An 18,621-nucleotide genomic window follows, 5' to 3' on the forward strand; every position below is an offset into this window, starting at 1 on the left:
AACATATAAATCATTTAAAATCTCGACAATTTACTATGATTTGTATCCTTTCTCATGTGGAGAGGCTCATGCGGTCTGAAGAATGTTTAACTTTAAGTTAAACTGGCCGTCCTATTTTCGAAACATTTTTGCGACATTTTAATACACCCATGCACTTATCGCAACTCAACCTCCCCTTGAGGGAAATGATGAAGACACTACAAAACAAACTGTGCTGCCCTGAAACCTGCAAAAATTCATCTGGTCAGCACTTTCCATGAAGCGAGATGGCACCTGCGAACAATACCATAATCCCGAATGCCTTTAGGAGTTGAATTGTGGTCTAGGACACCAGCGAGAGACAATCCTGGCTAGTTTTGGCCCACTTGTGTGACCTTGGGCAAATACATCTCTCTCTCTGCTGAGAACTCACTTTGCAGCTATTCTCAAATGAGCCCCTTTTAAAGGTCGTCTTGAGCCCATAAGTCTCTGGGGGTACTTGAGTATTATGCAAATCTCTGAAAATCGCTTTAACTCCACTGCATGGGTAGTAAGTGCTGTACACATTCAATTAGAAACCATTATATTAAACTAAACGCATCCAGAAAAGTAATGGATAAAAATTGACAATATGTTTTCCAGTGACGTAGTTAGCCCTATGGGAGCCCGTGGTGTTCTCTGCGCTTGCCGCTCTGCGAAGGCCGCTGTGAAGAGCGGGTTAGGGGCTTGCAGTTGCTGCCTCGAGATGGCAGGTGATAGTGGGAAGAGGCCGCCACCTAGCTAAGCCATTGATGTTTTCCTGTATGGCTTGCTGCCCAAAGCACCAGCCACTGCACAGAGCAGGATGAATGCCTACTGCCCCATGACTGAGTACATCAATACCTGCTTAGCATAACATCCACAGAGAGCTTGTGGTCCTTTTTCTCAGAGGAAGTTCTGGTCCAGCAGTGGAAAGAAAATCGGCTTCACAAAGCACAAGAACTGTATTTTCATCTAGGTGGGGGACTAAAGGAGGGAGGGGTGGGAAAACAAAGGGACCAATGACAACACTTGCAGGTAGATTTTTCCCCTTCTCCCCATTGTTGGGGAAGGTTTAAGCCAATAAGAGGCATGCTTGTTACCCACTGAGAGGCAGGAGGGTTTACTGCAAGTGCAGAGAGCGGGATCTTAACTAGGAAACCGAGGAGGCCAAAGAGAAATCATGCAAACAGGACCCCTTAGTGTAGATTGAATATGAGCCTAAAGCCCGGATCACAGTGGATCAAGAAAGCAGGGCATTGTGAAATATTAGTGAACATGCTCAGAAAATAGAAACAAAAAACGGCCACTGTTGCTCTAGGGCAACGTCCCGCGAGTGGTGTGTGCGGCGGAAGCCATTGCAAATCAAATAAAAATGAAAGCGAAAACATGCACGGTGTGCAGAAAATAACACGAATATTTGCAATGCAACAGGTCTCACATTTAAATGTGAGACCTATGGCATTGGAAGGAAATGTCCGCCACTGTCCCGGCTGCTTGAAAAGAAAAAGCGTGCATGGTGCGCTGAATGTAAGAAAAGCACGTCATGCCTACAGTAAGAGAAACTCAATTCAGAAAATAGTGCTTACAGACTAAATAACAAGTACCGTGTAACAACCAAGGTAAAAGGGCCAGTCGCTATGGGAGGTTACAAATGAAGACGAGGTGGTACTAAGCCTATTTACGAATCAGAAGCCAGTATTTACGCAGGACAATGATACAAGCCAATGACAAATATGGGCAGGAAGTGGGCAGGGCTTCGATTCCATTCTCCAGTACAACAAGTCTCGCAGCGCATGTGCGCTGACTCTAGACTCGACCTAAAAAGCTAACAGCATCTTTGTAGCGGTCTAGGCCAGGTTTGAATAATAGTGGTTTTAAAAAAAACACTTTCTGCTAAGCTGGCATAAATAAACATTATAAATGAAAAATATTTTCGCTATTCCACCTACAATTTAAGTGCCATTTTTAAAATCTCGCAACTGCTCCTAAATTCATGCAGTCGGAGATGTTGAAAACCTTGTATGAAGGAACACATGCTTTACATAACAAAAAATGAGGCAGAGAAATACTCTTGAATTTATGGAGTCTGATAACACTCAATTGAAAATAAGAATAATATCCCCAAAGCAAACTGTTCCAAGTCTAAGCAGTGAGAAAAAGTGCAAAAGCCTTTGGCACTGACCTATAATGCCAGTCGTATCTAACACTGCCCATTAATTAGATTGAACTATAATTTGTTACACAGTTCCAACTTGCCCCGTTCTCAGAAACGCTCAAGACCTGCTTTAAATGTGAATGCTATGATTTTACTCTTTTGACACATTTGCTCTCGAACTCAAAGCTTTCAGGGCTTTTTCTTTAGTGGGTCGTCCCCAAAAGCAGTATATTACAAGAATTGATTCTGTAACTAAAAGGTTCACTCGCTAACCAAACTTCAGACCTAACCTTGGATTGTTTTGTAGAAGATGGTTGTCAAAATGAGGACCTTCAAACACTGTATATTGGATGAGGTCAAACTAGATTAAGAACTTGCAGTGAAATGCACCTAGCCCATATGCACTTAAGAAGTTAGCTGCCATAACTTTTAAAATGGTTTCTGCAGAAAAAAGCATTTTTTAATTGACTTACATGCTAATACATTACGTATACCTTTAGATTTTTGAAGAGCTTAAATGACTTGTGGGGTGTGCCTATTTTTTTTAGCTAAAATCATAGGTAAGCGTAAGACCTCACATGTTCTGTTCTTTTGCCTCACAAATACCATGATCCTAACTTTATAGCTTCACACCCAGCTTCACACCCAAACACAGTGACTTTGGTTTTCACTTAATTAACCTTCAGTTTATTGGAGTAATGTTAATCTTCTAAGGTAGTTAAGGCCCTTTACAACTTAAAAATGTTACATTTTGGGAGAACCATATTGTAAAATTGGTATGTTCATCTAAATTCTTTTGTAAAGAATATGCTTGCTATCTCAAGGCGTTTCCTCGGGTCACCTGGGAAGAGACTGAGAACAGGAATGCCAACACACAGAAACTGTGATTAGTGTATCTTCAGATTCAGGGATTTTTATGGAAACTTTTGATTGCTTCTCACCAGAGTGGGAGATAGTCTCCAGGTTGAAAGTTTTCTCCATAAGACCCCTCTTTTGATTCCTTCGCATGCATTTACGCAACATGTGTGGGCATGGTGTGTTTGTAATTTTTTTTAACTTCAGAGTATTTATGACTCAGAAGGCAACAGACCATGATATTATCTAATCTTTCATATGATGGATGAAATTTCATCTGATTATGACGTATCAAGTTAGCCTCCTCCCCCTATTTTTAGGTTTCGCCTGCACAGCGCTTATGCTGTGCTTGTGAAATCTCTTGTATTCAAAAAAGATAATCTTGAAAGGGGCTTAAAACCCATTGATTACTTACCTGTAATTACTATTCGCTGGAATCGTCACTCTAATATCCATGCTTCTGACTGGTCAGCACATCATCTGCTTTCACTTTGCTCATCTCCCCGCGGCTGTTTTGCTTGCTTGTCCTTGCCGATGAGCTTGACCCAAGTACAGCTTCTGGTCTTTGGCCATTGATTAGTGGCTGGTGTCCTTCCACTGGCTGTGCACTTCGGAAGGTGCTTTTTAAAATATTTGTAAGCACTCCGTACAAGTGCATCTGCAGGCCGTCTCCTCTCCTGTGCTTTTCTCACATCGTTGCTAGCACTCCCATCTCTTTCTGAGACATAAGTAGTCCTCGCAAGGGATGTATGATGTTTCAACGCATGCTTTTGCAACGCATGCCATTACGACACAGGTTTTACAACGCAAGTCGTTACAACGACTTGCGTTGGGGGGCGCTGGATAGTGAATAGTTTAATATACTATTTCCAACTCCAGTCCCCGTGGATAGTAGGGAAGGTGTTGGATAGTAAATTAAACTATTCCCTAACCTAGAGCGCCCCCCAGCGCAATACGTTGTAATAACTTGCGTTATAAAAGTTGCGTCGTAATGGTAGTGCGTTGTAAAAGTTGCGTTGTAAAGGATGTTCCCCCCTCGCAAGCACCCTATTTCAGGCCATGTCCTCTCCTCCCCTCTTCCCACATCATTGATAGCACCCCTCACCCCCTCTTCCTAAGCAGCGACCTCATGCTGCTTAGCCCTCTGTTAGCAGAGGTGACCAATTTTACAATCTGATTTCTTTTTCAAGCTGGGTATTTTCCTTTTCTTTAAAAAAAAAACCTGATAACCTTCAGTCTAATGCAACTAAATGTATTTATAAAAAAAAATCAAACCCGAAATGAACTCAAAGATCGACATTCATTTGATTGCTTCAAATCAAACACACTCTGGTTAATTGGATAAACAGCCTCGTGCAATCACAAGGTGGAGGAGGGCAGGCAGGAGATACTTTAAATTACAAATTGCATGCTCACTTTTTATTAACCAAGGCATCTCCTCCTAGAAGAGTTACCATCTGGTGCAAACGTCTAGGTTTTGTTGCAAACACAGAAAATTCCATGCAATCAGCTTTTGGCATACTCGCCTCTGCAGACCTGGGCGTGGGCCTACCTGTTTTAGAGAACCGGTCACGTTTTCTTTATGAGATAAGCATCACAATGAGCAGCTGGGATGTATAGGGGATGTATAGATGTGGGCAGACATCTGTGGCATGCAAGACACGTTATGCGTTATACCCACAATGATTGATTTTAAATACATTGTAATAATCTGAAATATTAGTAACTGTTTTCTCATATGAGAGATTTTCGATTAAGAGTTACATTCAAACGCATTAAACACGCGGCTCTGCACTGATGCCATTCTGCTCCGAAAAGGACTTGCTGAGGCTATATAGACACCACTCCTGCTGATGTCCGTTCCTTTCATTCCAAGCCACCAGACATGGATCTGGAGTTACCTCTTGTCTATTTGACCCATTTACCTAAAAATAAATTTTTACACTGTGCAAGGGGCATGTCTTCTCTCAAAACAGCCGGTTTTAAGCTATTTATGGATTGTTGAAATCAAATGTTTGAGACAGATCCTCACTAAATTTGCCTGTGATGCTTATGTTGAAGTCCTGACATGAAGGCCTCTAGTGACAGCTCGTTGATGAACCTGAATGCCATTCAAAACCGTGAAGCAAAACGTTACATCGCCAAGCACCACAAAACTCCACAGCGGGACCAGTCCAAGTCAAAAGTTTGGTTCCGTTCAAGAGTTGTTCCAGGGTTCGGTCTTCTTCTTGATCCAGATTTTCAGGTAAGGCAAAGAAAAAAACACAAGAAATCGAAGTGGAACTGGGTCCCTTCCTGCCACCCACTCACCCGAGAAGGCGCAAGAGTGGCACCATACACTGCAATCTCACTCCTGATGTCGTTCAACTTCATAACCCATATCACATCTTGTTCTGGTACAACCTGAGTTTCCAGGGTCGTCTACCACTCCTTAGGAGATTGAAGAGTTCTACGCAACAATGCTCCAGCTCTTCTGAGGCTTTCTGGCTCCCCCTGGAGGACCTGCGGGCCCCAGGGAACCTACAGGTTTCCCACCTGGGGTACTGCCAGTAGGTTTGCCCCTTGGCGCAGGCTGGACCCTCTTAGCCCATGACAGGTCTGCCTCCAACATCACTCTTGACACCACCTCCGGTCCCTGGTGCATCGATGCAAACTCCGTTGACATCAGAAGATGAGGCATCAATTGTCCTCTCTGGTGTCATGTCGGCACGGTTCGACCTTGATCCAAGTCGTGCCCATCTGCCATTGAGGCTCCATTTCCCCCACTTGATCTGCCTCTACAACGACAACAGCACGCCCTGCATTCCCTAGTCAGCGATCATTCATATAACGATTATGATGCAGGGGATGAGATTGGCCAACCTGATCATAAGGAGAATTGGTATGACAACCTGCAGTATACTAGTGGCCTTGATACCTCCAATGAGTCTGATCTTCTCTCACCCCCTGACCATGCCACTGAAGAGAGTGCTTCCTATTCTGTGATACAGCGTAGGGCCGTCAAGACTAATGTACTTAGAGGTTCTTCAGCCTGGGTAGACATTTCATGAACCACTGTTACTATTTAAAGAGCCCTTTATGGATACTTGGGCCCTGGTCAACTACCTAATTGCACGATGCCACTACCCTGCCCGAGAAACCCTGCGTTTCTATCGCAGCGTCACTCACCTGAAAACTTGGTGGTGCAGGCGTCTGCAAACCAGACTAATCCCAAAACATTCTCAACGACTGCCGGGGATAGGTAGTCGAAATGGATTGATACATTCGGGAAGAGGGTTTTCTCATCCACCAGCTTGGCGATTAGGTATATGAATGCCTGCTGAGGGTTGATAGTCGGTGCCTCAAGTTCTCTCAGGTGTTCTCAATGATCTCTGACCAGTCCTCACCCAGGCCACAAAGAACAGTTTCGACGTAGCCAAGTTCACAATTCATAGTGGCTTGGACACTGCTGATTCTGTCAGGGAGGCGATTGACACCAGTGTCGTATCAATCTCCATACTTAACTGTGTTCCACCGGTTTTCCAGTCGATGTGCAGTTGTCCGTCATGGACATGTTTGGTGGAACTCGCCTGGTTGGGGGCAAGGTAGGTTTCACTCTTGAGCAGTTCAAGGATAGTAGGACCACAGCATGCTCCTTTGTCTTATCTGCCTCACCTGGCCAGTCGCATCACTCCTACCATTCCTTTTGTGGCTTCAGCAGGGGTACGTCCTAGCTTCAGCCAACCCAACCACCGTGGTGCCCTCAGCCCCTGTGGTAAATGTCGATGGACCGCTCAGTCCACTGCCCCCCTGCCAGACCCTTTTACCATGCCGTTAGTGGAGCACAGCCACCTAGTAGGAGATAGTATCTGATGATTCCGGGATTGCAGGCCATCACGTTAGACAGTTAGGTCCTGCAAATCGTGTAGCAGGGCTACGTCCTACCTTTCATTTCTGCACCCCTGCACCTTCCACCGTCCACCCAGCATCTGACGGAGGACCATCTTTCTGTTTTGTGGCAGGAAGTGCAAGCTCTTTTGACCGAGGGGCGATTGAGAGTGCGCCCCTGCCAGAAGCAGGACATGTTTGATACTCCTGCTACTTTCTGGTTCCAAAGAAGGATGGAGGTCTTCATCCTATTTTAGACCTGTACTCTGGAGAGAAAAATCCAAAATGCTCACACTGGCCCGGGTCTTTTCTCACCTTTACCCTGGATACTGGACAGTGGCTTTGGACCTGTAGGATGAATATTTCCATATATCTGCCCTGCCGGCCCATTAGCTCTACCTGCAGGTGGTTGTGGGATAGGAGTGTAAGTAAATGGGTTGTAGTATATGGTGTGGTTGTGCAACCTCACCTTGTAATACACTTACCTACCACTTTAGAACCTTACATTTCGTTTGTTAAACGTTCAACACAACGCTGGACAGCTGTGGCTGTGAGCTGCAAGGCTTGCACAAAGGAACAAGTGTAAAACCTTTAAACAGCAATAAAAACAACTGTAGAAGAAATTGTCAAGACACCAAGGAAATCCAACACTAAGTTATAACAAGCATTTGCAATGCAATAGGTCTCGCATTTACAAGAGTTTGTGCTATTGGCATTGTAAATATCAATGCCTTTTATTTATATATTTTAAAAACCTGCACGCGGTGTGTAAACACAAACTTTGTACTTAGTCATTGCTTACGAGAAGCAACGCTGGCAGTAACTACGCCTCTTTTACTAACAGCCTTTCTTTTTGCACGCAGAGACTATAAGTGCGTGTTTATGCACCGCTTGCAGCATTTCCGAACACATAAATAAAAGGCATTGTCATTTACAATTCCAATAGCTCAAATTCTTGCAAATGCAAGACCTATTGCATTGCAAATGCTCGTTTGGTGCACTGTCTGTGTTTTTACAGGGCCACAAAATGTTTAGATTGCTCTTAGGATGCAAAAACACAAGAGGGTCCCAGAATCCTAACAAGTAAGGTGTGGTAAATAAATAATTAATTACCGGTTCTATTTTTCAGGATACTCATATAAACAGATAGCTCAATAAATAAGAGTCAAAATTCGAGGTAGCTGGAGTTTACAGGCTTTTAATCAGGCATAAAGGACAGGAACAGGACAGCCTGCACAGGAATAGGATGGCAGCTGCCGGGGGCAGGAATAGGCTAGGCTGGGACAGGCTAACTTTTAATAACAGTGCACAGTATATATATCAAAACAAATTGCATTACATTCAATACAGTAGGCGTAGCAGTAGGCGTGGTTCGTAACAGTCGCGAAAGATAAGGGCAAAATGATGTAACAAGAAGGCGTGTACAGGGCGTATACATAGACATGTGATGTAAACGTAACAGAATATGTCATAAAAGGGGCGGAAACATGGAGGGGGCTACCTGAGCAGCTGGGACCTCTAACCTAGTGGTGCGCGCAAACGGGCAATGACGTGTTACCAGGGAGAACTGGGGGCTATGACTTCTGCGCTAGAAGAGGAGACTAAAGTCTGGAGTGTCAGAGCGACATGTACCCAGGCATATCTAGTATCTGTTGTTTAGAGTACATGTTGATAGAATCCAAAAGTTATCAGGGCAAAGGCTAATAGACTCTAAGACTGGTGTATGCATAATTCTATATGTAGTGCGTGCAAGGAATATTCTATGAACATTAATACAGTATTTCTCTTTCATGGAGACATAAAGGCTAGACCATGACGGAAACTATTGATGCGATTCAGTAGCTTAGGAATGCAGAGAAGGAAGGGCTGAACTGATAACTAGAAACATAACATATTCTTGGCAGACTGGGAGGCAGAGCCAGGCCGGGCCGGGCACTGCGTGGCAAGAAGTAAGCGAAGGGTCAGGGATACAGGTGGGGGCTGGATCGCTCCTCGGAGAGGGTTCAGGAGACAGGAGCTGAATCTGAGTCCGGGCCCTTTTGAGGCCTAGAAACGGGGACAATTCAATGAATTAACGTGCACACTGTAAAATGTGGCAACACAGGTTTACATAGGCCTGATATTCGTTGCTTTCACGAAGACTGGAAACTGGCATACTAGAGATGGACACAACTGTAATTGCGTCTTTAATCGATCAGAGGGGAATACATGCATATCGATCATGCACATATAACATAAGGTGGGGAACACGTAGGCACATACAACATGGCAAAATTTACTTTTCCACATTCCCTCCTTGTGCCCTACGTTTCCATCAGGAAACATCTATATTCATGATACCATCTATCATTTCATATAGCATCATTTGCTCGTCTCGAATTGTCTTGGAACGGGATTTAGGACTAGGAATACAAGAGGTAGCACAAATGCCGCAAATCGCAGGGCCACATTGTATACAGAGGCAGCAACTGAATATGATCATTACTGCAATACCTAGAAATGACAATACTCTCCATCCCCAGGCAGATATAATACTCCAGAACCAACCGGACCATGTCCAGGTGCCTGGATTCTGGTGTAACTGATGGGCAATTTTATGAAGTCTGGTTATAGCTGAATAAACAGACGGCGCGTTATTAGGAATGAAAATGCAGCAACTAGATCCGATGACTCTACATGCTCCTCCTCTATCGGCCAGTATGACGTCAAGAACGAGACGATTTTGGAGCACGACAAATCTCATAACAGATTGCTCTTCGGTTAAGTTACCTAGAGCAGAAGTAGTCTCATTCACTACTGCTTCGAGGGTTCTGGTTAACCTACGTATTAACTTACTATTCTGGATAGGTCCTATAAAGAAGAAGAAACCTTTATTGAAGTCTTGATACTGTTCTAGAGTAGTTTCAGTTTGATCGACAATTGGGGACTCAATCTCCCTTCTATGTCTGACGTGTACTAGATGTGTGTTTCTGTGATAATCAGATGGGGCTAGAAAAACTGGTGGCAGTAGGAAGGCAATGTAACATGTTCCATCCCAATCGAGGGGCAGACGAACATATGCGGTCTGACCACACACAAAATAAGAATGACGTGAGGCTTTGAAAATAGATTTCCCACTGTCACTATACTCGACAGTAGTAATACAATTACTATGTCCTACATGTGCGGAACCATTCTTTCTGACACATAATTCGCCTTTGACTGGTAGTACTGAAATAGCAGGTAAATCTGGAGTAGTATCGGACTGAACATTCAGGACCATAAAATTCGAAGAATAATTACCTAAATCATATACTTCATTTTCTAGATCTAACCCTGTTCTATGGGAGAGACCTTGCTTGTCTGGGAAACATGTTCTATTCAGAAGGGACATATCATTTGAGGATGACGTTAAAGTGGACCATGCTCCACACGAACCGTTATGTGAAAACGGATAAGGAAAGAGTGGTAGAACTCCCTTCGGCGTCTGGAAAGGGGGGAGTCGACCACACACCCAACAATTAGTGGCATTGCTGGTCTGGTGTGAATAGTGTAACATTCTAATGAATGTATTATTGCGCATAGCAAGACGATAGGATAGCTCGTGAGGAGGCAGATCACTAAATGTGTGCTCTACTGTAGCATTAGAAAACTTGTTTACATGTGAACTTGGAAAACATAAATGTAATGCATAACTTGTGCAGGTAACCATAAGACTTAGAAACAATATAAAACTTAGAAAAACGATACATCTTATAGAGTTTTGACTAACTCTCTCACTATGGGGGTCTATCTCATACATGTCAGGGACCTGTCTAACCGTTTCACCCGAGAGGGACTTAGACAATTAAACTGGCTGACTTATTTTACTAGACCTGAGTTTCAGTTTATACTCCTGCTGCGGAGTTTTCTCTAACAGAGGAACTTTAAGTTCAGGATCAAGTTCAGAGTCTGGTTTTAGGCAGTCTTTAGTAATGTCCTTTGAAAATGTCTTTTCACGAAATCCATGGAATTTTTTGACGTGGGACAGGTGGACCCATCCCTTGCGGCCTTCTAACTTGACTGCAGTCCTCGTGGTTAACAAGACTAGGCGAGGCTCCTTCCTACGGGGCTCCAGCGGGCTTGAACGATCAAAGTTCCGCACCAACACGAGGTTTCCTGGAATGACTTCATGCGGTTTCACCTCGGTGTTGTCTGGAAATGCGGCGGCAACCTGTGAACGACAAGAGTGTAGGGCAGACATCAAGGAAGCTAGGTAATCTGTCAGCATATTACTGGAAACATCTGTAATACTGCGGGGTCTAGGTGTACCCCACATATTTGGGGGGCGGCCGAATACGACCTCATACGGGGACAGACCTGATCTGGAATGTGCAACCATCCGCATATAGAATAAAGCAACTGGCAGGGCAACTAGCCAGTCTACACCTTTCTCTTTACATATCTTGGCAATACGGATTTTCAGGGTCTGATTATGTCTCTCTACGAGACCGGCTGCTTCAGGATGGCGCACACAATGGAACTTCCACTGGTACCCTAACAGAAGGGAAACATGTTTCATGAGTTCAGATGAGAATGGCTGGCCGTTATCAGAATACACGACCCTAGGGAGTCCATAGCGGGGAAAGAATTCACGAACCAACTGCCTGGCAGTGGTCGCTGCTGTGTAATCTGGAACTGGATATGCTTCTGTCCACCTGGACAAAGCGCATACAACTACGAGGACATACTTGAAACCTCGACATCGCTCCATCTGAATATAATCCATCTGGAGGACTTCAAAAGGGTGGTCAGGAGGTTGGAATCCACCTTGTTCCACCGGGACACTTTTACCTGGATTGAACTGGCAACATATCATACAGGTACGGACTTTCTGCTTGGCTGCAGCTCGTAAGTGCTTGTTGAACCAAAGGTTCTGAATACTGTCTAACATAGCTTTTTCTCCTAAATGTGCTGGACTATGTGCGGTATTGATAATAACTTGAACCATAGAGTCGGGGAGAAACCATGTGGCTTTTCCCTTCGTCACCCATCCTTGATCTGTCTGGACCCCTCCTTGTTCGGACCATTTCTTGATTTCATCGGGAGTAGCATGTAACTGTATGTCTATGACATCTTGTGTAGGGTCCTTTACTGTCATACATGTAGTCGGATCTGGAGTGAATGTCTGTGTCGGAATGTCTGGGGTCTGAGCTGTAAGCTTGGCTGTTCGATCTGCTAGATCGTTACCTTGGGAAATGATATCAGTAACTTTCGTATGTGCTTTGCACTTCATGATAGCGATAGCTGTCGGTAAATGTATTGCATCTAACAGAGCTTGAATGAGGAGACCATGCTGAATCTTGGTACCATGAGAAGTCATGAAACCTCTCTCCTGCCAGAGTACTCCAAAGTCGTGTACGACTCCGAATGCGTACTGTGAATCTGTGTATATGTTTACTTTCAGGTTCTTAGCACGTATGCAGGCATGGGTCAGAGCGACTAGCTCTGCTGCTTGAGCAGACAGGGTGTCAATACGATGTGTCTCTATAACTTCCGTGTCAGTAGTCACTGCATACGCGGCTACTAGTTCTCCTGTACTTGTTCTCATACATGAACCATCCACATAAAGTGTCAGGTCGGGATCAGGTAATGCAATGTCTGTCAGGTCTTGTCTTGGCTTAGTCATAGTGTTAACAACTTCCACACAGTCATGTGTGGCCGGATTTGAAGTAACTGACGGTAACAGTGTGGCAGGATTTAGAACGTTGCAGCGTCTGATTTCTATGTGTGGCTGGAACAGTGTCAGTTCATAACCTGTTAAGCGTGCAATTGTCAAGTGCTGAGTCTGTGTTCGGTTTAAAAGAACTTCCACGGAGTGTGGAACTTGTACTGTCAGGGAGTGTCCTAATACTATGGAATCACTTTGTCTGATTGCTAGAGCTGTGGCTGCAACTGACTTGAGGCACGCAGGCAGCGCCTGGGCTACTGGATCTAATGTGCTTGAAAAATAAGCACAGGGCTTGTACTGTCCGGCTTGATCTTGTGTGAGACCAGATAATGCAGTACCATCACGTTCTGTGACAAAAAGTGTAAAAGGCTTACTGTAGTTCGGTGTTGCTAGAACAGGTGCTTGACATAAGGCTTTCTTTAATTCATTGAAAACAAGTGCATGTTCCTGGGTCCAAGGGAGGACAGTCGATACGGCTGCCTCCTGTGTCGTTAACTGTATCAGTGGCTTGGCTAGAAATGCGTACTGAGGAATCCATTGTCTGCAATAAGAAGTGAGGCCAATAAAAGCTCGTACCTCCTTCTGTGTCTTGGGCTGTGGAAGACTCGCTATTAACTGGATACGGTCTGGTGTCAACTGCCTACCCCACTTGGACAGTAAGTGGCCTAAGTAGATCACTTGCTGGACACAGAATTGTAATTTGGAAGGGGACACCTTGTGCCCCTGTTCGGCCAGAAAATACAGAACTGTAAGTGACGCACGCTCGCAGTCACGTTCAGAACGGGCTGTGATCAGTAGATCATCGACATACTGGAGCAGGGCAGTGTCAGTTGGCATGTGAATATTGTCTAGTTGTCTCTTAAGTGCTTGACTGTAAATACTAGGACTTTCTGTGAAACCTTGAGGAGCTCGTGTGAATTTATAGCTCCTTCCATTTAAACAAAAACCGAAAAGGTACTGGCTGTCTGGATGAATGGGGACACTGAAAAATGCATTCTTGAGATCGATAACTGTGAAAAATGTAGCTTCAGAATCAATGGCTGTCAATAGAGAAGAAATATCTGGGACTACTGGATACTGGGGTATGATACATTTATTAAGCTCTCGAAGGTCAATCACTAATCGATATACTGGAGGTGCATTTGGATCAGTACGTTTCATAACTGGAATGATAGGAGAATTACATACATTGGAGTCAGTTTCTACAACCACTCCTTGAACAATAAGCTCGTCAATAATTTTGGATAAGGCTGCTACAGCCTCAGGTGGCAGTCTGTACTGTCTGATTCGTGGCAAAACTATACCTTGTTTGAGAGTCACACGATGGGGTGTGATGTGCATACATCCTACATCAGTTGGACCTTGCGCCCATAAATGCTGTGGAACATTCAGTAATCTTGGATCAAAATCACGTAATACATAGTGACCTTTAAAGTCACGCAAAAACAATCAGACTCCTTCTGGGAGCAGCAAATTACTGCACCTAATTCTTTTAACGTTCTGATGCCTAATAAATTTTCTGGACATGATTTCGTAAGTAACAAATCAGTAGTTCGGGACAATGGACCAACTTCTAGGGAAACTGGTTTTGAAATCTCATTAATTATTGGCTTTCCTGAAAATCCAAGGGAAACATTTTTAGAGCCTGAGAGCGGAGCCCCTGGAACCTCGTCATGACTGATAGTAGTCCTACTTGCCCCTGTATCAATCAAAAACTTTCTGTCTTTCCCTAATACTTGACTGTGTACATAGGGACCCTCTTGATCTACAGGTATCTCGATGAGAGGCAAGCCTACCTCCCTCTCTAGGCTGTTTCATGAATACTGTTGATACTCTGGATACTCTGACTGAGCATACTGGTACATTTGCTGTGTAACATGCTGTGTTGCAGCGATTGGCTGCGGTGCTGGAACTGTCTGTTGTGCATTCTGTGGTGACTGAGAAGTCTGTGAAACTTGTTCTTGTCTAGGCGGACGTGATCTTTCTTTAGTCTTACCAGTAGCTATGTTGTGTTTCAGAACTGCACACTCGTTTATAAAATGACCTGGCTGTTTACAGTAATTGCAAGTCCCTTTAACGGGAGCTGCAGGATGACTGGCTTGATTCGGACCCCTCTTCTGACTGTCTTGTGGAACAGATTGGGCAACTAATACTTTCATTTTCGTGTCTTTCATACGTCTCTTTTCGTGTTCTTGCTCTTCCCTGATTCTGTTCTGGTGATACTGGAGCATCTGGAGCATTTGTGACGGGGTATTAGCTTGCCAACTACTTTCGACTTTCAAAACTCGATTTTTAACTTGTGGACTTGAATTCTCGACTAGTTTGGTAACAAAAAGATGAGGGTACGATTCACTACTCGTCTTCAAACCACTGTTAATAATGAAACATTTTTCAAATCTAGAATAAAAATCACTGGTGTCTTCATCCTGTTTCTGTTTACATGCTGAGATTGCATCCCAATCTTCCTTTTTCGTGGCTAGTAACCTTGGCAAAACCTGAATCAATAACTCGGGCAATTCTTTGACCTTAGCCCCTAGACCGGTACCTGGTACTCGTGAAGTATCTTCAGCTTCTAGAGCTGTCCAATCTATCTTTTTCTCTCCCACCTCCCATTCTTTTTCCTTGAGTTTTTCATATACCCCTGCGGGCAACAGGACCTTTAACATTTTAATAATATCAGGATACGTGTATTCTCCCATACGGAGCATGTCTTTTAATTCACGGTGGAACCCTGCTGGATCTTTGTCGTGACAGGGAATTAATTTCTTCATCTCTAGGAGTTCCATCTTGGTGATAGGGGTGTAAACAAATACTCGTTGCATTTCACCACCCGCTGTCCTAACTGGGTGTACTTCTCGTAACGGATGCTGTCTATCTATGTAAAATGGTTTACTTTCTGGAGGTGAGACGTGAACAAAATGCGGATTCAAAAACGTTCTATATTTGTGGCGCTGTTCTAAAATGACACTAATTAAATCGGTACCTAGACCTCTCCATCTATACTGGAGTAACTCGTTCAGAACATCATGTAACGGACCTGGATCAGAATGCTGTCCCTCATACAGTGTAATGAGGTGGTGGATCATATACATACCCACCAGTCGCTGCTCGGCTGGGGGCAGTTTCAGAAACATTTGTGCCACTATTTCGTCTGGAAAAGTGGTAGAATCAGTAATCCATCGGACTGCTGATCGGGCTAGTTCTTGTTCATGCATGGTACTAAGTTCACTATAACCGATTCGTGATTTCAGAATGTGATCGGTAGCTTGGAATACTTGCTCAAGAGAACCTTGTTCTGGTGCTGGAGGAGGAAAATCTTTCTTGTGTTCTAGGCGTGAATGTCGGTCGGGAAGTCTAGTTCTACCTACATACGCTATTCTGGTGGGATTCTCGTCGTCTACCTCTTCGGTAGGAGAGTCATCTTCTTTCTCGCTTACTTGTGCTGCTTTGCGTTTCTCGTGTAACTTTATTATTTCCCTACGGATCTTCTTGTACATACTGTCTATACAGTTCTGTGTCTTGTGTCTTCCCTCGGCTATATGATCACTCCACCTTGTTAGGACTTTCATTTCGGTCGGATCTTTAGTTGGATAATCTTGTTCCCTTATTAAACAATTAATTAGAAACTTTAATAGCATGAGCTGGATCTCGACTTTTCTTTGAGACATGGCTTCGCCAATACTTTCTGGATCTACTCCTGTACGGATGAAACGATATATTCTGTCTAGATATTCTTTCATATTCGGTAGGGTGTCCAAATATTCGGTCACCCGTCTTACACGCAATGAATACAGGACCATATCATCATCGCCTGGGACTGGATCATAACGGCATTCGGTAAGAGCTCGCTTGATATCTGCAACTGACTGATGTTTGGGCGAACGCTGTAACGCTCGGGCATTTAGCTCGAGTAATGTCACACGTTTGTGTTGAGGCGGGGTTCCAGGAGGACTTCCCCCCCGAGGCCCCTAGACTAGAATTGTCGGTGGGTACTGTACGTGCTGGTAGAGTGACTGACGTAGCGGGTACATGTACTGTAGGCTGGACCGGGGGTACCGTAACAGGTGCTGTAACGGGTGCCCCGGTGGCTGGAGGAACAGGAATTACATTATTTACGGGAGCTGGCGGAACAGGATTTGCATATTCTGGGACTGTGTCGTCCAAATAGGACGAGAGAAAAATATCAGCTGCGGTCGGTTTGTGACGTAGCTTAATCGGAACTAATGGCGGCGGAAAATTACATGGTGCTTCCGGGGTTGCTTTCGGCAAGCCCTCGGCAAGAAGAGGATACATACCCTTAATGAGGGCATTTCTCTGTCTGTCTGACTGTTCGGCTTTAACTCGTTCACCTACTTCGATTAATTCCCTTTCTTGGGCTCTTTCTGAGGATTCCCTACTTAATTCTGTTTTTCTGATTTCTTTTTCTGTTCTTCTATGAGATTCTTTGCGCCATAACTCGATGGCATCTTTCTGGGACTGTCTGGCTTTCTTTTTCCATAATGCTTCTTCTACTCGCATGATACACTCGGCATCCCATGTACCTGACACGGGCCATCTATATTTCTCTTCTAATTCCTTGGTGTACTCCACCCATAAATCTAGATATAATATGGCACTTATGCCATGCTTATGATACATAAAATGACCTGGACTGTCCCTAGGCGGGACAGGAACTGCTTCCTCTAGCAGACCTTTTCTGGTTTTTAACTGACGTAACCTCGAGAATAGAGGCATTCTTGAAGCTGGAATCTGGACACAATACAATACACGATAAACACAATAAAAACTGGAAAAACAAATCACTCATACCACGACATTGAAAACACATGAAATAACCTTTAACATAACAGTTCGGACAGAACACATGAATTTCTCGAGAACAGAACTTACTAGAATGACTAGATGCACTGCTAAAACAGCACGAAACTTACCGGTCCCATAAAGAGACACGTCAGGACCCGCGTCCACCTAGGTGAACACTTCGTGTTGGATCTGTGTACCCAAACCCACGGACCAGAGACAAATTACTTTGACCCTGTCTAGATACTACCCCAGCAACGGTACTCACCGGGCAGCAAGAACGGAAGGCCTCGGACTGGACTAGACTGCTACGACGACGGACGGACGAACTTCGGACTTCAGTTACAGGTGGGCCTCCGGATACCTCGGACCTTGGACTCTCGGCTTGGGCTCTGGTCGGGACTCGCCGCGTTCCTCCACCGCCTCGTCTGGATGCTGGACCGCAACCTCCGTCTCCTCCGTGGGCCTGAGGAATACTTGAAGCAGAAATATCTGCACGTGCACGGTATGGTTCCGTCACGGCTGCAGAGGATCAGGGGGCCTGCGTGGCTTCTCCGGCGCGTGGGGAAAGGGCAAGTTCCTGTTCGGGCGCCATTATGTGGTAAATAAATAATTAATTACCGGTTCTATTTTTCAGGATACTCATATAAACAGATAGCTCAATAAATAAGAGTCAAAATTCGAGGTAGCTGGAGTTTACAGGCTTTTAATCAGGCATAAAGGACAGGAACAGGACAGCCTGCACGGGAATAGGATGGCAGCTGCCGGGGGCAGGAATAGGCTAGGCTGGGACAGGCTAACTTTTAATAACAGTGCACAGTATATATATCAAAACAAATTGCATTACATTCAATACAGTAGGCGTAGCAGTAGGCAGTAGGCGTGGTTCGTAACAGTCGCGAAAGATAAGGGCAAAATGATGTAACAAGAAGGCGTGTACAGGGCGTATACATAGACATGTGATGTAAACGTAACAGAATATGTCATAAAAGGGGCGGAAACATGGAGGGGGCTACCTGAGCAGCTGGGACCTCTAACCTAGTGGTGCGCGCAAACGGGCAATGACGTGTTACCAGGGAGAACTGGGGGCTATGACTTCTGCGCTAGAAGAGGAGACTAAAGTCTGGAGTGTCAGAGCGACATGTACCCAGGCATATCTAGTATCTGTTGTTTAGAGTACATGTTGATAGAATCCAAAAGTTATCAGGGCAAAGGCTAATAGACTCTAAGACTGGTGTATGCATAATTCTATATG

At 44.5% G+C, this 18,621-nt stretch overlaps 1 protein-coding gene across 4 annotated transcripts in view; it reads left to right on the forward strand.

Moving 5' to 3' along the window:
• The window catches only part of TRAF2 (TNF receptor associated factor 2), a 500,036-nt gene that overhangs the window by 268,477 nt on the left and 212,938 nt on the right, over positions 1-18,621 (forward strand). The window lies entirely within an intron of this gene.

The sequence above is a fragment of the Lissotriton helveticus genome, chromosome 5_1 (assembly GCF_964261635.1).
Source record: "Lissotriton helveticus chromosome 5_1, aLisHel1.1, whole genome shotgun sequence".
Taxonomy (NCBI): domain Eukaryota; kingdom Metazoa; phylum Chordata; class Amphibia; order Caudata; family Salamandridae; genus Lissotriton; species Lissotriton helveticus.